This window comes from Amblyomma maculatum, chromosome 8, assembly GCF_055883805.1.
Source record: "Amblyomma maculatum isolate TAMU_Amacu chromosome 8, ASM5588380v1, whole genome shotgun sequence".
NCBI classification, from domain to species: domain Eukaryota; kingdom Metazoa; phylum Arthropoda; class Arachnida; order Ixodida; family Ixodidae; genus Amblyomma; species Amblyomma maculatum.
In genome coordinates, this window is record NC_139351.1 from 407,923 (window position 1) to 423,963 (window position 16,041).

The 16,041-nt window shown below is 46.2% G+C and overlaps 1 pseudogene; it reads left to right on the forward strand.

The window, feature by feature from the left end:
* The first annotated feature begins 1,126 nt into the window (after positions 1 to 1,126).
* LOC146180423 (uncharacterized) lies at positions 1,127 to 4,106 on the forward strand (annotated as a pseudogene).
* Positions 4,107 to 16,041: the final 11,935 nt, after the last annotated feature.

Genomic DNA, 16,041 nt, shown 5'->3' on the forward strand with positions numbered 1-16,041 from the left:
CCAAGCGAAAGCGCGACGGTGTCGGCTTTTTCACGTAGCACCTTGCTGTCCACGTTGACGCCGGCCGCTGTCACTTCGCGGAACCAAGTCAGCAGAACCTCTTCCAGCTTGACATGGGTCGCTGTTTTAGCCTGCTTCACGTTCGCACCGAAGTGCTGCACATTTTTCAAGATGACATCTCGGTACCCAACAATGGTGCAGAGTGTTGACGGTGCCAACCCTAGCTCTTTTACTAAGTCGACACTCTTCTTCTTAGGGTTTTCGTCGACCCTCTTCAGCACTTCAAGCTTTTCCTTAAAAGAAAGGGCTTTACGCTTCCGCGACATTTCAGCAGCAGAGCCAGCGTCACAGTCCTCCTGGGAACAGCCGGCGAGACAACTTTTCGATAGACCAATGAGCTGCCAGCGAATCAGTGACGTACACGACTGGGCACGTGCTTCGCCTTGGCCGTCCTTGTCCAGTGCTCGTCGGTTTGCTACGAAAGGTAGGGGGGAGTAGGGTGGCTAGTGGGGTGAGAGGCGCTGGAGAGGAGAGGCAGCGGCCGCGGTGGGTACCCTCTCCCCCTGTGAGCTCTTGCGCTGAGCTGCTCGGTGGCTTTGTGCCTTTGTACAACGTTCGTTCCTATCATTCGCGGCTGGGGGAAGGGGGGGGGGGGGAGTTGGCGGCGGCCGCGTCGGTTATGTTACCCTCTTGTTCAGTTATTATGTGCTAGTACTATAGAAAGATGGAGCCTTAATTTTGTAGCTTTGGTGATGCATATAGTAGCTGAACAAATTTAAGTAAGTTGAGCAAAGGGTGTGTGTGTGTATATATATATATATATATATATATATATATATATATATATATATATATATAATTCTCAAATCTTATGATTATGGGCATATTTCAGAGTTCTGCCATGTGTAGTTATATTGCGAGAAAGGTACACGACCTGTATGTGCTCAGTATAGTAACTCTAATGATCAAAATATGTCCACGTTATGTTTCAGCTGAATAGCATTATCAGCTAAATGTTAATTTTGACAAAGTCTACAGCCTACCATAAGTACCCACTCACACTTACACATTGGCAGAATTATGCAGTGTCCTGGAATCTTAAAAAGTGTGTATATTTTACAGCTCAAAGCAAGAGAAGGAATTTCGGAACACAAGGTTCGACGCCTGAGGACAGCTCAGCTGTCGAAGCTGGCTGATGCCCTTTCTTCAGGCCAAGACGTTATAACACAAAGAATGATTTTCTTTGCAATGTCCCCAAGATCATGCCACACAGAGCATAACTTTTCAGAAATTATTAACTTTGGCCAAACAGTGGATAGTAGTATCTGTCAGCGCATTAAGGATCTGGTGTGTGAAGGAATTACTTCAGTTTCAGAGGTGAAGAAATGTGTACGGTACTGTGTTAAAGATGTGCTGTTTGTGGGCAAGCAACCTCCTGATGCCACGTGCCGTGCATTTCATCCCACTAATCAGGATATTGCTAACCACGTTCAGGCAGCACTGCGACAAGAAAGGTGCAGTGACCTGGATCAAGAGAATGCTCTACTTGTTGACGAGTTGAAAAAGCAAGACACTGATTCTAATTTCTTTATGCGTACTTACAAAGAAAGTGAAGGTGCTTCAGTTGATGACAATTAAGACGTTGAAGAGTGGATAAAAAGACAATGTGGCAGCACATTTATTTTTTGTTATCAGTCAAAATTTATGGCTAGTCTTGCTGAAAAGTATGGAAGTTTAATTTGTCTTGATGCCACTAATAAGACCACCGACTATGCTTTACCACTCTTCTTCCTCGTCGTCAAAACACCATTGTGTTACATGGTTGTGGGCACATTTGTAGTGCAGTTTGAAACAGCAGAATGCATAAAAGAAGCCCTAGATATATTTAGATTATGGAGCCCTGGGCTCAGCCCTGAATATTTTATGATTGATTGTTGCCAAGCAGAAATAAAGGCTATTAATGCCGCATTCCCAGAAAGTAAAGTAATGCTCTGCGATTTTCATCGTGAGCAAGCGTGGGAAAGATGGGTACGAAAAAAAGAAAATGGAGTAGAAAGTAGAGAAGATGCCCTCTCACTTCTTAGGCGTATGGCATATGCTTCCTCACCTCATGAGTATGATGCAGCATATAAGTCACTGACTGAGTCAGTGCACTGGACAAATCCCCGTTTGAGGGAAAACATGCATACATCGTGGCTTCCCATCTCCCACATGTGGGTAAAGCACTATCGACAAGACTTTTCCATTATTGTGATTACAAATAATGGAACTGAGTCACAAAATAAACTATTAAAGGAGTTTTACCTAAAAGGGGGCCATGGCAGGAAGAGCCTGACAGCACTCATTTCTGTCCTTGTTAAGCAGTTTTTTCCTGATCGGCTGTTTCACCAAGCGAATATTCGACGGTCATCATGTTACAGAATGTACCATGAAACTGTGCCAGAGTATCTGCAGAACATGCCACCAGCTGCTGTGAAACATATAATGAGCAGAATGGAAACTGCACAGTGTTACATAGAGGCAGATATAACTGATGGGGATGAAGTTGAGACTTTTTTTGTGAAGCCGAATGTGCCTGAAAAACACCACATTATTAATTTTGGCATACCATCCTGCTCTTGCCAAGATTTTGCACAGACAAAGTTACTTTGTAAACATTTTTGTGCAGTGCTTCTACACAAAAAAAAAACTGTTTCCTTTAATTCTTTGCCAGAAACTTACAGATCAGGGCCACTCTTGGCTTTCGACACATGCAAATTTGACATGCCAGAACCACCCTCAAATGTGGATTCATTTGGACCGCAGGATGATACAATACCAGCCATCCTTCCAAGAAGAAAAACAAACAGTTTTGCTAAACTTCGTGCAGAAATGAGGGAAGGTGCTGACAAGCTAAAGGCAATGGTAACATATTGCTCTGAAAGGGATAACTTAGAGCAGGCCCACTTTCATCTCCTTGAAGCCCAAAAGCATTTGGCACAGGGTACACCAACCTCAAGTGGAATTACTGTTCGTGGCTCTCCAGTGAAAGGATGTTCTGGACAGATGAAGAGAGTAGGGCCATTTGTGTCCTTTCGCGCTGCAGCTTTAAAGAAAGCAAAGCGCATTTCTCAGGAGCACTGGAAGTCGAGGGGCAGATTTGGACAAAAGGCTGAATCCATCCGGAAAGGATACACAGCTCCTTCAATATAAGTACCTTAGATCTCCAGGCAATATTAGCACAGGTCAACTTTTTAAAGTATGATATTGTTGAATTAACATATGAATCATCTTTTTGCTGGAATACTCATCTTGTATAATTGTATCTGGATGTATTTGTCTTTACTGTATGTTTAACATAAGCTTTTTGGTTGCCTTTTTGAGCGAACATTGTTTTGATCATAACTGCAATTTCATTTTTTTTTTATGGCTGTTATCAGACTGCCTGAAGCAAGGTTTTTATGACATGGTGAATGCTCTCCATGAAGTGCTGCTATGCTTGCAAAACAGCAATGGCAGATATAATCCTCACGCATAGCTGTTTTTAAATAGACTATATGTCATGCAATCCTTTTATGATATATTTTATTGAATATATTGGTCTGTACACTATATTGTATATGCATCTTGTTATATACGGATGTGCACCTCTCCACCTGCACAGATGTACAAAATGTGTCTTTTTTTGTAACATATATGTAACCTACAACATGCACAATCGTTTAGACTTAATTTTGAACATCTTCTGTTGACAAACTGTGACAATTATTATATATTTTTACCTTATAATGCTTTTTTCATGTATTATAATTTAATTATGCCCACATATATAACCCTGCATTGTACTTATTAAACTTCTGTAGGGCGCCTGTCTTTACTTACCCGGCCATTCCTTTACCGGAAATTATTTGCAGCCTGTGAATAAACAAGTCTATATTATGTATGTAGCATGATTTTTATGTGTTGTCTGATCATTACTGGAGAACATTTTTTTCCCTGCATAGTTTTTCTGGTGAACATATTTACGCATATTAGATCTACGTTTCAAATTTTATTGCTATATTTAGCTATCCAAAAACAAATGCTGTTGAGAAGTTGGCTTTTCCTTGCAGCTCACGAGACAGTGAGTGATGTGAGTTACATTTATGCAAGTGGTTTAATTTGAGCTGCCAGATGATTTAGAAGAATAACTGATTGTACAAGTGCGATATCATGCTTTTAATTATGGGAGCATATGCAGTTATAACTCGCATGGCATGCAGATGGATAAATATCCTAGAACATAGCTCTTATCTCTAAGAAAATGAATTAACACACAAACACACACACGCACTCATGCACGCGCACCATGCATGCAGGCGCGTGAAAATCACAGTACGCGCGCGCAGTTCTAGGCGCGTACACCAATTCGCACTGTATATATAATGTAAGAATGGGGGGTTTATTCAGCAGATCAACAGGACTTGATCAGCAGGACTGAGCAGATCAGCGGCGAACACAGCGGCAGCGAACACAGTCAGATCCAGCACGCGCAGCGATCACGATGCCACTGACTGGCATGTTCCTTGTGCACTTCTTCCTCTTCACAATTACCCGCGGGACGAAGAGGAGACATCCTGGCGACATACGGCGTGAGCAAGACGGCAGGGTCGTAATAGGGTTTGAGGCGCTGGACGTGAGCAACATCGCGTCCACGCCGGCGTAGATCATGGGACGGCGTAACAGGTTCCACCACATAATTAACCGGAGGGGTGCGCTCCAGAACACGGTATGGGCCATGGTATTTAGTAAGAAATTTTGAAGACAGCGCAGGTGCATTGGAAGGTATCCATAGCCACACAAGAGCGCCAGACGAGAAGTGCGGTGTCGAGTGTTGGCTGTCATGGTTGGATTTATGGCGGTACTGGGTGTTAGCCGTGAATGCGCGGGCGATTTGTCGACAGTCTTCCGCATGCTGGGCTGCTTGAGACGCAGGTGTATACTCCGATATGTCTGGCTGGTACGGGAGTATGGTGTCGATTGTAGCAGAGGGGTGACGGCCGTAGAGGAGAAAAAAAGGAGAGAAGCCAGTAGTAGACTGCGTTGCGGTATTGTATGCGTACGTGACATACGGAAGGACGAGGTCCCAGTTTGAGTGGTTGGAGGAGACGTACATAGAGAGCATGTTGCCAAGGGTACGATTGAAACGCTCAGTGAGGCCATTAGTCTGGGGATGATAGGCGGAGGTGGTTCTATGAATACTGTTGCACTTGGTGAGCAAGGCTTTCACAACGTCACTCAGGAAAACGCGTCCTCTGTCGCTGAGCAGCTCTCGAGGTGCGCCATGGCGAAGAACAAATCGCTGCAAAATGAAGGAAGCTACTTCTGACGCTGTGGCAGATGGAAGTGCGGCGGTTTCTGCATACCTCGTCAGATGATCAACGGCTACGATAGCCCAGCGGTTGCCGGCCGCAGTGTAAGGAAGCGGCCCGTACAAATCAATGCCGACGCAGTCGAAAGGACGTGGTGGGCTGGGTAACGGCAGCAACTCTCCAGCAGAACGTTGAGGAGATGGCTTGCGACGTTGACAGGTGAGGCATGAGCGAATGTACTTGAGTACAAAGGTGTACATACCCCGCCAGTAGTAACGCAGCCGGAGACGAGTGTATGTCTTGAAGACGCCCGCGTTACCGGATTGTGGGTCAGCGTGGAAATAGTCACAGATTTGCGAACGTAGCTGCCGGGAATAACTAGCAACCACTTGCGGCCATCTGCGCAGTAGTTGCGGCGGTAGAGGAGGTTATCACGAATGGCGAAGTGGGAAGCATGGCGGCGGAGAGCACGCGATGGAGAAGCAGCTGTAGGATTGGAGATAAAATCGAGGATAGAGTTTATCCAAGGATCTTGCCGCTGCGCTGACGGCATGTCATTGACGTGAAGCGATGGCGGGGAATCGTCGGAAGGGGAAAGGCTCGCGACCTCAGCTGTAAGGGGGCAGCGGGAAAGTGCATCGGCGTCGTGATGTTTGCGGCCAGAGCGGTAAACAACGCGGACATCATATTCCTGAAGGCGAACAGCCCATCTTGCCAGTCTGCCGGACGGGTCTTTCAGTGAGGAAAGCCAGCAAAGCGCATGGTGGTCCGTCACTACGTCAAAAGAGCGACCATAGAGGTAAGGGCGGAATTTAGTGAGAGCCCAAATAATCGCTAAGCATTCTTTTTCAGTGACAGAGTAATTGGATTCAGCCTTCGTGAGCGTACGGCTAGCATAGGCGACCACGTATTCAGTATAACCTGCTTTGCGCTGAGCGAGCACAGCGCCGAGACCAATACCACTGGCGTCTGTGTGGACCTCAGTAGGCGCTGTGGGGTCGAAGTGACGTAGGACAGGCGGTACCGTGAGGATGTGTCGTAAAGCATTGAAGGCATCGTCGCACGCTGGTGACCACGACGAAAGGTCGGAACTGCCGGACAGAAGTTCTGTCAAGGGAGCAGCAATGGAAGCAAAATTCATAATAAAGCGGCGAAAGTAAGAGCACAGCCCGAGGAAGCTACGTAGATCTTTGATGGAAGTCGGTTTGGGAAAGGCTGTTACGGCACGAAGTTTGGCAGGGTCTGGAGATACACCTTCTTTGGAAACAACGTGGCCGAGAATGGTGAGCTGGCGGGCGGCAAAACGACATTTTTTCAAATTCAGCTGCAATCCGGCATCAGATAGGCAGGTCAAAACGTGCTTCAGACGGTAGAGGTGTGTGTCAAAGTCACGAGAAAAGACGACAATGTCATCGAGGTAGCAGAGGCATGTCTTCCACTTTAGGCCACGCAAAATGGTGTCCATCATCCGCTCAAATGTTGCCGGAGCATTACAAAGGCCAAACGGCATAACTGTGAATTCGTACAATCCGTCGGGAGTTACAAAGACAGTTTTGGGGCGATCAGCCGCTTCCAAGGGGACTTGCCAGTACCCGGAACGTAAATCTAGGGAAGAAAAGAGTTCGGCGCCTTGCAAACAATCGAGAGCGTCGTCGATGCGTGGGAGAGGGTAGACGTCCTTTCGCGTAATCTTATTAAGGCGGCGATAATCGACACAGAAGCGGATAGAACCATCTTTCTTCTTTACAAGGACAACAGGTAAAGCCCAAGGGCTGCTTGAGGGCTGAATCACGCCATTCTGGATCATTAGGTCGACTTGCTCTTCAATAGCCTGGCGTTCGGTTGCAGACACACGATAGGGGCGCTGTCGTAGTGGTGCGTGGGTGCCGGTGTCGATGCGATAAGTGACTGTAGAAGTTTGACCCAAAGAACTTTGATGAGAGTCGAAGGAGGAGCGAAAGTGATGTAGTAGGTTCAAAAGCTGAGTGCGCTGTTCTGGAGGAAGATCGGCATCGATGGAACGGAGGAACAAGTCTGTAGAGGGAGGAGCGGGCGCAGGTGAAGGGGGGCTGAGCGCAGTCATGGCACAGTGCGGCGCGTCGTCAGGTTCCTCAGAGATCAGAAGAGATGCGATTGGCTGGATACTTCCGAGGCATTCACCATGGCGCAAAGCAGTAGGGGAGTTAAATTGGTGAGAGACCCATAACATGGAAAGGCCAGCGGAAATAGCGAGCACTGCGTAAAGCAATGGAAGGCACTTGCGGCGCAGGAAAGTATGGGCTGATGTGAAGAGAACGGTGTCATCGCAAATCTTGCAACTCATCTTCACCCAGTCTCTTAATACTAGTCAGATTCCAGACGACTGGAAATTAAGCAAGGTTACACCAGTCTTCAAAGCTGGAGATCGCTGCGACCCCTCAAATTATCGACCAATTTCACTGACCTGTATCTCTTGTAAACTTTTCGAACATATATTATACTCGCATATCGCATCTCACCTTGACTACAATTGTTTTTTCTTTCCCAATCAGCATGGTTTCAGGACAGGTTTTTCTTGCGAACCTCAACTATTCGAACTCACAACTGATCTTCACTTAAATCTAGACGCTTCTTTCCTGATTTTTACTGATTATATGCTCATTAAAAGTTTTCTCTCTCTCTTTTCAAACCGATATCATTTACTTAGACTTCGCCAAGGCATTCGATCGCGTTCCTCACCAGCGTCTCTTCTCCAAACTCTCAGGTCTGTCACTTCACCCTCTTGTCTTATCCTGGATCCACTGTTTCTTAACTAACCGTTTGCAATTCACCGTCATCTCCAATCACGCATCCGAAACTACTAGAGTAATCTCCGGGGTCCCTCAAGGGTCGGTTCTTGCTCCGTTACTCTTCCTAATTTTCATTAACGATTTGCCATCTGGTATTTTATCATCCGTCCGTCTCTTTGCGGACGACTGCGTCATTTATCGCCGCATCATCAATAGCAGAGATCAAGAAATATTACAGGATGACCTAACCCGAATTCAGAAGTGGTGTTCCGACTGGCTAATGCAACTCAATGTCTCGAAATGTAAATTCATGCACATTTCACGTAAACGTTCCATTCTTCATTTCTCGTACTCCCTGAGCTCCATAGCGCTCTCTCAAACAAATTCATACAGGTACCTCGGCATCGAAATAACAACCAACTTAACTTGGGCTGACCACATCACCAAACTATGTGCTAGTGCTTCCAAATCACTCAGATTCATCAGGAGATCACTTTCCATGTCCACCGCAGCCACCAGACAACTAGCATATGAAACGTACATTCGAACCAAACTGGAATACGCCTCAACAATATGGAATCCTCACCAGACCTACTTGATAGACTCACTCGAAGCCATTCAGAATCGGGCAGCACGCTTCATCACCTCACAGTACAAATCGCAGTCCAGCATCACAGCCTTGAAATCATCTCTCGGTCTCGAATCATTAGCTTTCCGCAGGAAAATTTCTATTCTTTGTCTTTTTCACAAACTGTACTTTAACTTTCCAGCACTTCGAGAAAATCTTCTATGAGCTCCGGTACGATCATCTCGCCGTTTATTTAACTCTTCAAGCTTACAGCGTTTGCACGGCTCCACCAATTCCTTCAATAAATCGTTCCTTCCCAGTGCGATAGAAAACTGGAATAACCTCCCCGAATACATTGTCATTGAGGCTAATCCTTCAAGATTCAGACAGCTCCTAATCGACTATCTCAATGAAAAAAAAATAATCTTCCTGTACCTTATGTCAGCTACCAAGCCCTGCAAACTGACCAGCCGGTTTTACTTTCATAGCTGTTATTTGAATTTGTTTTATATTTTTGCCACTCTGCCATGACTTATCTGAATTTGTTACTCTTGTCTTTTTCACCTTTTTTTTTTACCTGCTGTTTCTATTTTGTGTCTTTATGTTATCTTGTTATTTGTTTTATATATATATATATATATATATAAGCAGATCAATCAAGGGGAAATGAGAGTGCTCGTTATAATACATGAAGGAAAGAAGCCAACAGTCGGCGAGGCCAAGGAAAGCGTTGGGGATGGTACTTTGTCTTTTTTTTTTTTTTTAATGTTTACTTGGATAATCACAGAAATTAGTAATGTAATCTGTTTAGGGGAAAGATAATTAGACACAAAGTAGAAGAAAAAACAACGTGCCGATGGTGGGATCCGAACCCACGACCTCCGAATAACGCGTCCGGTGCTCTTCCAACTGAGCTACATCGGCAGCTGTCCCCCCTACTACTTTCTTGGGTATTTATGTTGTATATATATATATATATATATATATATATATATATATATATATATATATATATATATATATATATATATATATATATATATATATTTTTCTATACTTCTATATTACTTTTATATTTATGATCATGTATGACTGCTGAACAACCCTGTACTACCCCCCCCCCCCTTATGTAATGTCCCAAACGGGACCTTTAAGGGTTAATAAATGATGATGATGATAAATAGATGCACAAGCGACACGAACAACCACTGAAGAGCAGGGAGGAAGGTCGATATCTTCGGCGACGAGGGCTTTAGCACCGTAATTTGATTGATCAGCGTCTGGTAAGGCATCGGGCACAGTCGAGAACCCCACTTCAGCTCGAGCACAATCGATAATAGCAGCATGACGCGACAGGAAATCCCAGCCAGCGTGCGAGCAACTTGGCAGCACGACGAACTCAATCGTATAAAGGGAATTCTGGATAACTACTCGAGCGGTGCACGCTGCTAAAGGCTTGATATGCTGAGCGCTGGCCGTTCGCAACGAAAGTCCCGCAATTGGCGTCTTCAATTTCTTTAAAGTGCGACATAGTTTGGCGTCCATTACCGAAATCGCAGCACCAGTGTCAATTAGAGCCATGACAGCAACACCCTCGACGAAAACTTCAATTAGGTTTGTCGGCGACAGATGAGGACTTGGGAAGTTCGACTGGGTCGCAGTTCTCGCCTCAGGAACTGCGGCCTCTAGTTTTCCTCATGTGAAGCGTTCTGTCGACGTCGCATCCGAGAGATAGAGAGGCGTCGCGGCGACGGTGAACGGCGGTCAGATATGGCTGAGCGGTCTGGGGAGAACGAGGGCGGGCTGGAGGCTCAGTAGGCGCAGAATACTGAGGCGTCGGAGACCAGTATGCAGAACCATGAGTAGGTGGTGCCGACACCGGGAGACGGTTGCGGCAATAACGAGAAATGTGTCCAGCAAGCCCGCAGGTGTAACAAATTGGCCGGTTATCCGTCGTGCGCCAGGGATTACGTGGTCTTGGAGCCGGTCGCATAAACTGCGCAGGTTCTCGCGCAGGCGCAGGAGGCGGCTGAACGTAGGCAGGTGGCGGTGGAGCATATGTAGGTGGCGGTTGGGCCGCAACAGCCGCATATGTTAACGGCGCTGTAACAGGCATGGGTTGAGGGGCTGGAGGAAGAGATTCAGCTACCTGTCCTTGAATAATGTGGCGTAAACTGGGAGCTAGGTGTGAGGAAGGTTCTTGATGGCAGGATATAAGGGAGAGCTGTCGAGCAACTTCTTCCTGAATGAAGCTCTTAATTTGTGGCAGGAGAGTGCATGGTGTTCGCGCGAGTTATGGCCCTTTGTTTCCGCAGTTCATCATAACTTTGGCACAGTGTGACCACTTCCGCGACGGTGCGGATATCTCGAGCCGACAGCATCTGAAAGGCATCGTCATCGATGCCTTGCAGAATGTGCTTGATTTTCTCGGCCTCTGACACGTGTGGGTTAACGCGCTTGCACAAGTCGACGACGTCCTCGATATAGCTCGTGAAATTTTCGCCAGCTTGCTGAGACCGCGTACGCAAGCGCTGTTCAGCGCGGAGTTTCCTCACAGCTGGTCGGCCGAAAACTTCAGAGAAGCATGGCTTTAAACGCGGACCATGATGGAATGTCCGCTTCATGGTTTCGAAACCATAGGTTTGCTACGCCAGTGAGATAGAAAATGACGTTGCTTAACTTTGTTTCCGCGTCCCATTTGTTGTAAACGCTCACTCGTTCATAGGATGTGAGCCAGTCCTCGACATCGTGGTCGTCAGTGCCGCTGAAGATGGCGGGGTCTCGCTGGCGGAGGGAGCCGGGACAGATGATGGCCGAGCCAACTTGTACGGCTTGGTGGTTGACGTCCTCAGGCATCGCAGGAGGTGGTAATGTACGGCTGCGGAGTTCCAGGGCGAGAGGATAGATCTTACCCAGCACCTCCACCAAATGTAAGAAATGGGGGTTTATTCAGCAGATCAACAGGACTTGATCAGCAGGACTGAGCAGATCAGCGGCGAACACAGCGGCAGCGAACACAGTCAGATCCAGCACGCGCAGCGATCACGATGCCACTGACTGGCATGTTCCTTCTGCACTGCTTCCTCTTCACAATATTTAGACTACGATATACTCTCTTTAGGACATGGAAAAGTCCTAACGGAGAGACTAAAAATGAAATCGACTTCATAATGTGTTCAACCCCCGCCATTATGCAAGATGTAGAGGTAATCGGGAAAGTGCGATGCAGTGACCACAGGATGGTGAGGTCCCGAATTAGCCTAAATCTGAAGAAGGAACGTAACAGATTAGTAAGAAAGAAACCCATCAACGAATTAGCGGTGAGGGGGAGGGCAGAAGAGTTCAGGATCTCGCTACAGAATAGGTTTTCAGCTCTAACTGAGGATGGTGACATTACCCTAGAGGGAAGGACCAATAATTTCAGAGATATCATTACTGAGTGGGCGGTAGAAATAGGCGGTAGGACAGTTAGAGAGGATACCGGTAAGCTGTCTAAGGAGACGAAAGATTTGATTAAGAAACGCCAGAGAATGAAAGCTTCCAATCCAACAGACCGGATCGAATTGGCCGAGATATCAAAGCTAATCAATAAGCGCAAGGTGGCCGATATAAGGAAGTATAACATGGAGAAAATTGAGCATGCTGTAAAGAACGGGGGAAGCCTTAAAGCGGTAAAGAAGAAATTGGGCATAGGCAAAAACCAGATGTATGCGATAAGGGACAAGGCGGGCAACGTCATCACTAATATGGAAAAGATAGTCAAAGTAGCCGAGGAGTTCTATAAACATCTATACAGTAGCCAAAGTAGTCAGGACAGTAATGAGATTGGCGGTAGGGAAAAACAGTCAGACGTTCCACCGTGACGAAGGACGAGGTCAAGAAAGCACTAGAAACTATGAAAAGGGGGAAATCAGCTGGAGAGGATCAGATAACGACAGATTTGCTGAAGGACGGGGGGGATATCGTGCTAGAAAAACTGGCCACCCTGTATACGCAGTGCCTGGTGTCATCGACGGTACCGGAACCATGGAAGAATGCAAACATTATCCTCATTCATAAGAAAGGGGACTCTAAGGACCTTAAAAATTACAGACCAATCAGCTTACTGTCTGTTACGTATAAGGTATCTACTAAGGTAATCGCTAATAGAATCAGGACAACCTTAGACTGCAATCAAGCAAAGGATCAAGCAGGGTTTCGGAAACGGTACTCTACTATCGATCATATCCATACCATCAATCAGGTGACAGAAAAATGCTCGGAATATAACCAGCCCTTATACATAGCATTCATTGATCACGAAAAAGCATTTGACTCAGTTGAAACCTCGGCGGTGATGCAGGCATTGCGAAATCAGGGGGTAGACGAGCCGTACGTGAAAGTGCTGGAAGATATATATAGTGGCTGCACAGCAACCATAGTTCTGCATAAAGAAAGTAACAAAATTCCCATAAAGAAAGGTGTTAGGCAAGGAGACACAATCTCCCCAGTACTATTCGCAGCTTGTTTAGAGGAAGTATTCAGAGACTTGGAATGGGAGCAGTTAGGAATAAGGGTAGATGGAGAATACCTCAGTAATCTGCGATTTGCTGATGGCATTGCCTTGCTAAGCAACTCGGGGGATGAACTGCAAATAATGATTGATGACCTAGACAGGAAAAGTAGAAAGGTAGGCTTGAAAATCAATATGCAGAAGACTAAGGTAATGTTCAACAGCCTCGGGAAGGAACAGCAGTTTACATTAGGTAGCGAAATACTGGAAGTAGTAGGCGAATATGTCTACTTAGGACAGGTAGTAACCGCAGATCCGGACCACGAAAAGGAAATAACAAGAAGAATACGATTGGGATGGAGCGCATTTGGCAGGCACTCGCAGATTATGACTAGCAGCTTACCGGTATCGCTCAAGAGGAAAGTATACAACAGTTGCACCTTGCCTGTACTCACCTATGGGGCTGAAACGTGGAGGCTAACCAAGAGAGTTCTACTTAAGTTGAGGACAACTCGGAGGGCTATGGAACGAAAAATGGTAGGGGTAACATTAAGAGATAGAAAGCGTGCAGAGTGGGTCAGAGAAATAACTCAAGTTACCGACATTCTAGTAGAAATTAAGAAGAAGAAATGGACATGGGCAGGACATGTAGTGCGAAGAGAGGATAACCGATGGTCGCTGAGGGTAACAAACTGGATTCCAAGGGAAGGAAAGCGTAGCAGGGGGCGGCAGAAAGTTAGGTGGGCGGATGAGATTAAGAAGTTCGCAGGGGTCAAGTGGATGCAGCTAGCACAGAACCGGGTTAAGTGTAGAAATATGGGAGAGGCCTTCGCCCTGCAGTAGGTATAATCAGGCTGATGATGATGATGATGATGATACTCTCTTTTCCTGAAAATAACTCAGATCATCTAGTCACTGCATGAGATAACAATAATTTGCAGCGCCGCATATGTCGTTATATAGTACGGTTGCATATATATATGACACAGCAGACGCACAATCTCTGCGCGCGCTTTATGCGAAGAAGAAGACTATACGCTCTCCCGCCGCCGCCTTAATTTTTCATTCCAGCCACACGTCAAACCGACGGAAGAGAATGAATCGAAGTAACAAAATGCGGGTGCATATAAACGGCGCTCTTCTTACGACGCATCGAGCCTTTTTTTTTTGACCGAGCAGACCGCTCAAGAAAAAGAAAAAAACAAACATGCATACAAGCTTTGTCTTGAGTTATTCCTTTTCCCTCACTGCAGATATATTCAACATAATAATAGTCAGTGCTCTTGAAAAGCAAACGCGATACCTGCTCACTCCGGCCGCCAAACCAGCGAAAGTGTGCCTTTCTCAAGAGAGAAAAAAAAAAAGAACTTCACGAGATACGTGTTTGTGCTTCCATGGAGGAGAGGGAAACAAAAAAAAAATGGCATTGTACGTAGCAGTGACGTTTCCTCTACGTCACTGCTACGTTCCGAGGGAAAAAAAAAAACGTGGACAGGACACGCAGAAGTGACGTAGTAGTCCTACGTCACTTTTGTGTCACGTGATTGCGCTTTCACGGTGTACACAAATACCCTCCCAGTCAGTATATTCTAGGCACTGCCGCGACAAGCGTTTAGGGGTAGCTCGGCTGGAAACGCTGATTGACCCTACACAAAGAACGTCATGCGTCACGTGATATTTTATGATGTCATGTCCGGATGTAGGGCGCACGTGTTTTCCCTAGACTGTCCCTGGATTCCCCATGCTTTTCAGAGCTCCCGGGCGGCATGGCATGGCCTTGGGCATGGCATGGCGCGACCCGGCGGCATGGCCGGCGGTGTCGGCGGCGCGCCGCAAGCAAACGGCAGCTGCCTAGCCGATCGATGGACGTCGGCGGAGAGGCACGAGGCCTAGCTTGCATGCAGTGCGGACACCGTGGAAACGGCAGCGACGTCAAATAACATATGCACGCTTCGAGCCGCGAAGAGGTTTCCGAACCAGCTTGTCGCACACACGAATTGCCGGGGAAACCACAGTTTAATTGCTTTTCCTTTATCTAGATCTGTGTGAGACCTTTCGGCGACAAAAACAATCGAGGTTCGTGACCTGTTCGTAGGCCGGCCGGGCGAATTTTCCAGTGACAACTGCACACCATGTTTGCGGTGATTCCGCTCTTCTGCACATTTCGTATATTTGCAAAACGTTTCCTTGCAAAATAGCTTTCTCGGTGCGACGTCTTTCAGGCGCGCAGGCTGTCGGCAACGGTCGTCCATCCCTTTGCCACGCGTCCCGATATAATTCGGTCTTTTCATAAGCGAAAAAGTTCATTATGAATTGTTTTAACCAGAAATGCGCTCGGTGACCGCTCTTATTGGCTAAAGGCCTAATTTCCTCACTCCAAACTAATGCGCCGGCGAATGCATATGATGCCGGCCGGCAACACCGCGGCGCCGGCGCTATTATAAGCACATCCTAGCTGCAATAACTAGCTAGTCGATGACTGTAGGGGGCAAAAAAAAAAGAAAAAGCTTTGAGGACAAAGGGAATAGAGATGCGTACTAGGTCATTCGACTCTACAAATTTTTTAGGTCAGAATTGTGGTGCTGGGAGTGATATGTTGATTAGGAAAAAAAAAAAAAAACTAAATAAGCTGTAGTATTAAAGGATGACCTCTCACTGTTTTGGTTACCCTGTTGTTAAAAACAATTAGGCGCCTAATGAATATCCTATTCTCATTTGGGCTATGATATTATTATAAAACTATGTAAGTCATTTCACATTGATCAGGGCTTGTTTTAGATTAAGTTTAATAAAGCAAATCCCCATCTTGCACTTGGAGCATAATGCCTTCATACCTCAAATAAAGTTGACGGAGCATATCATAAAGTCGCAATTAATACAACC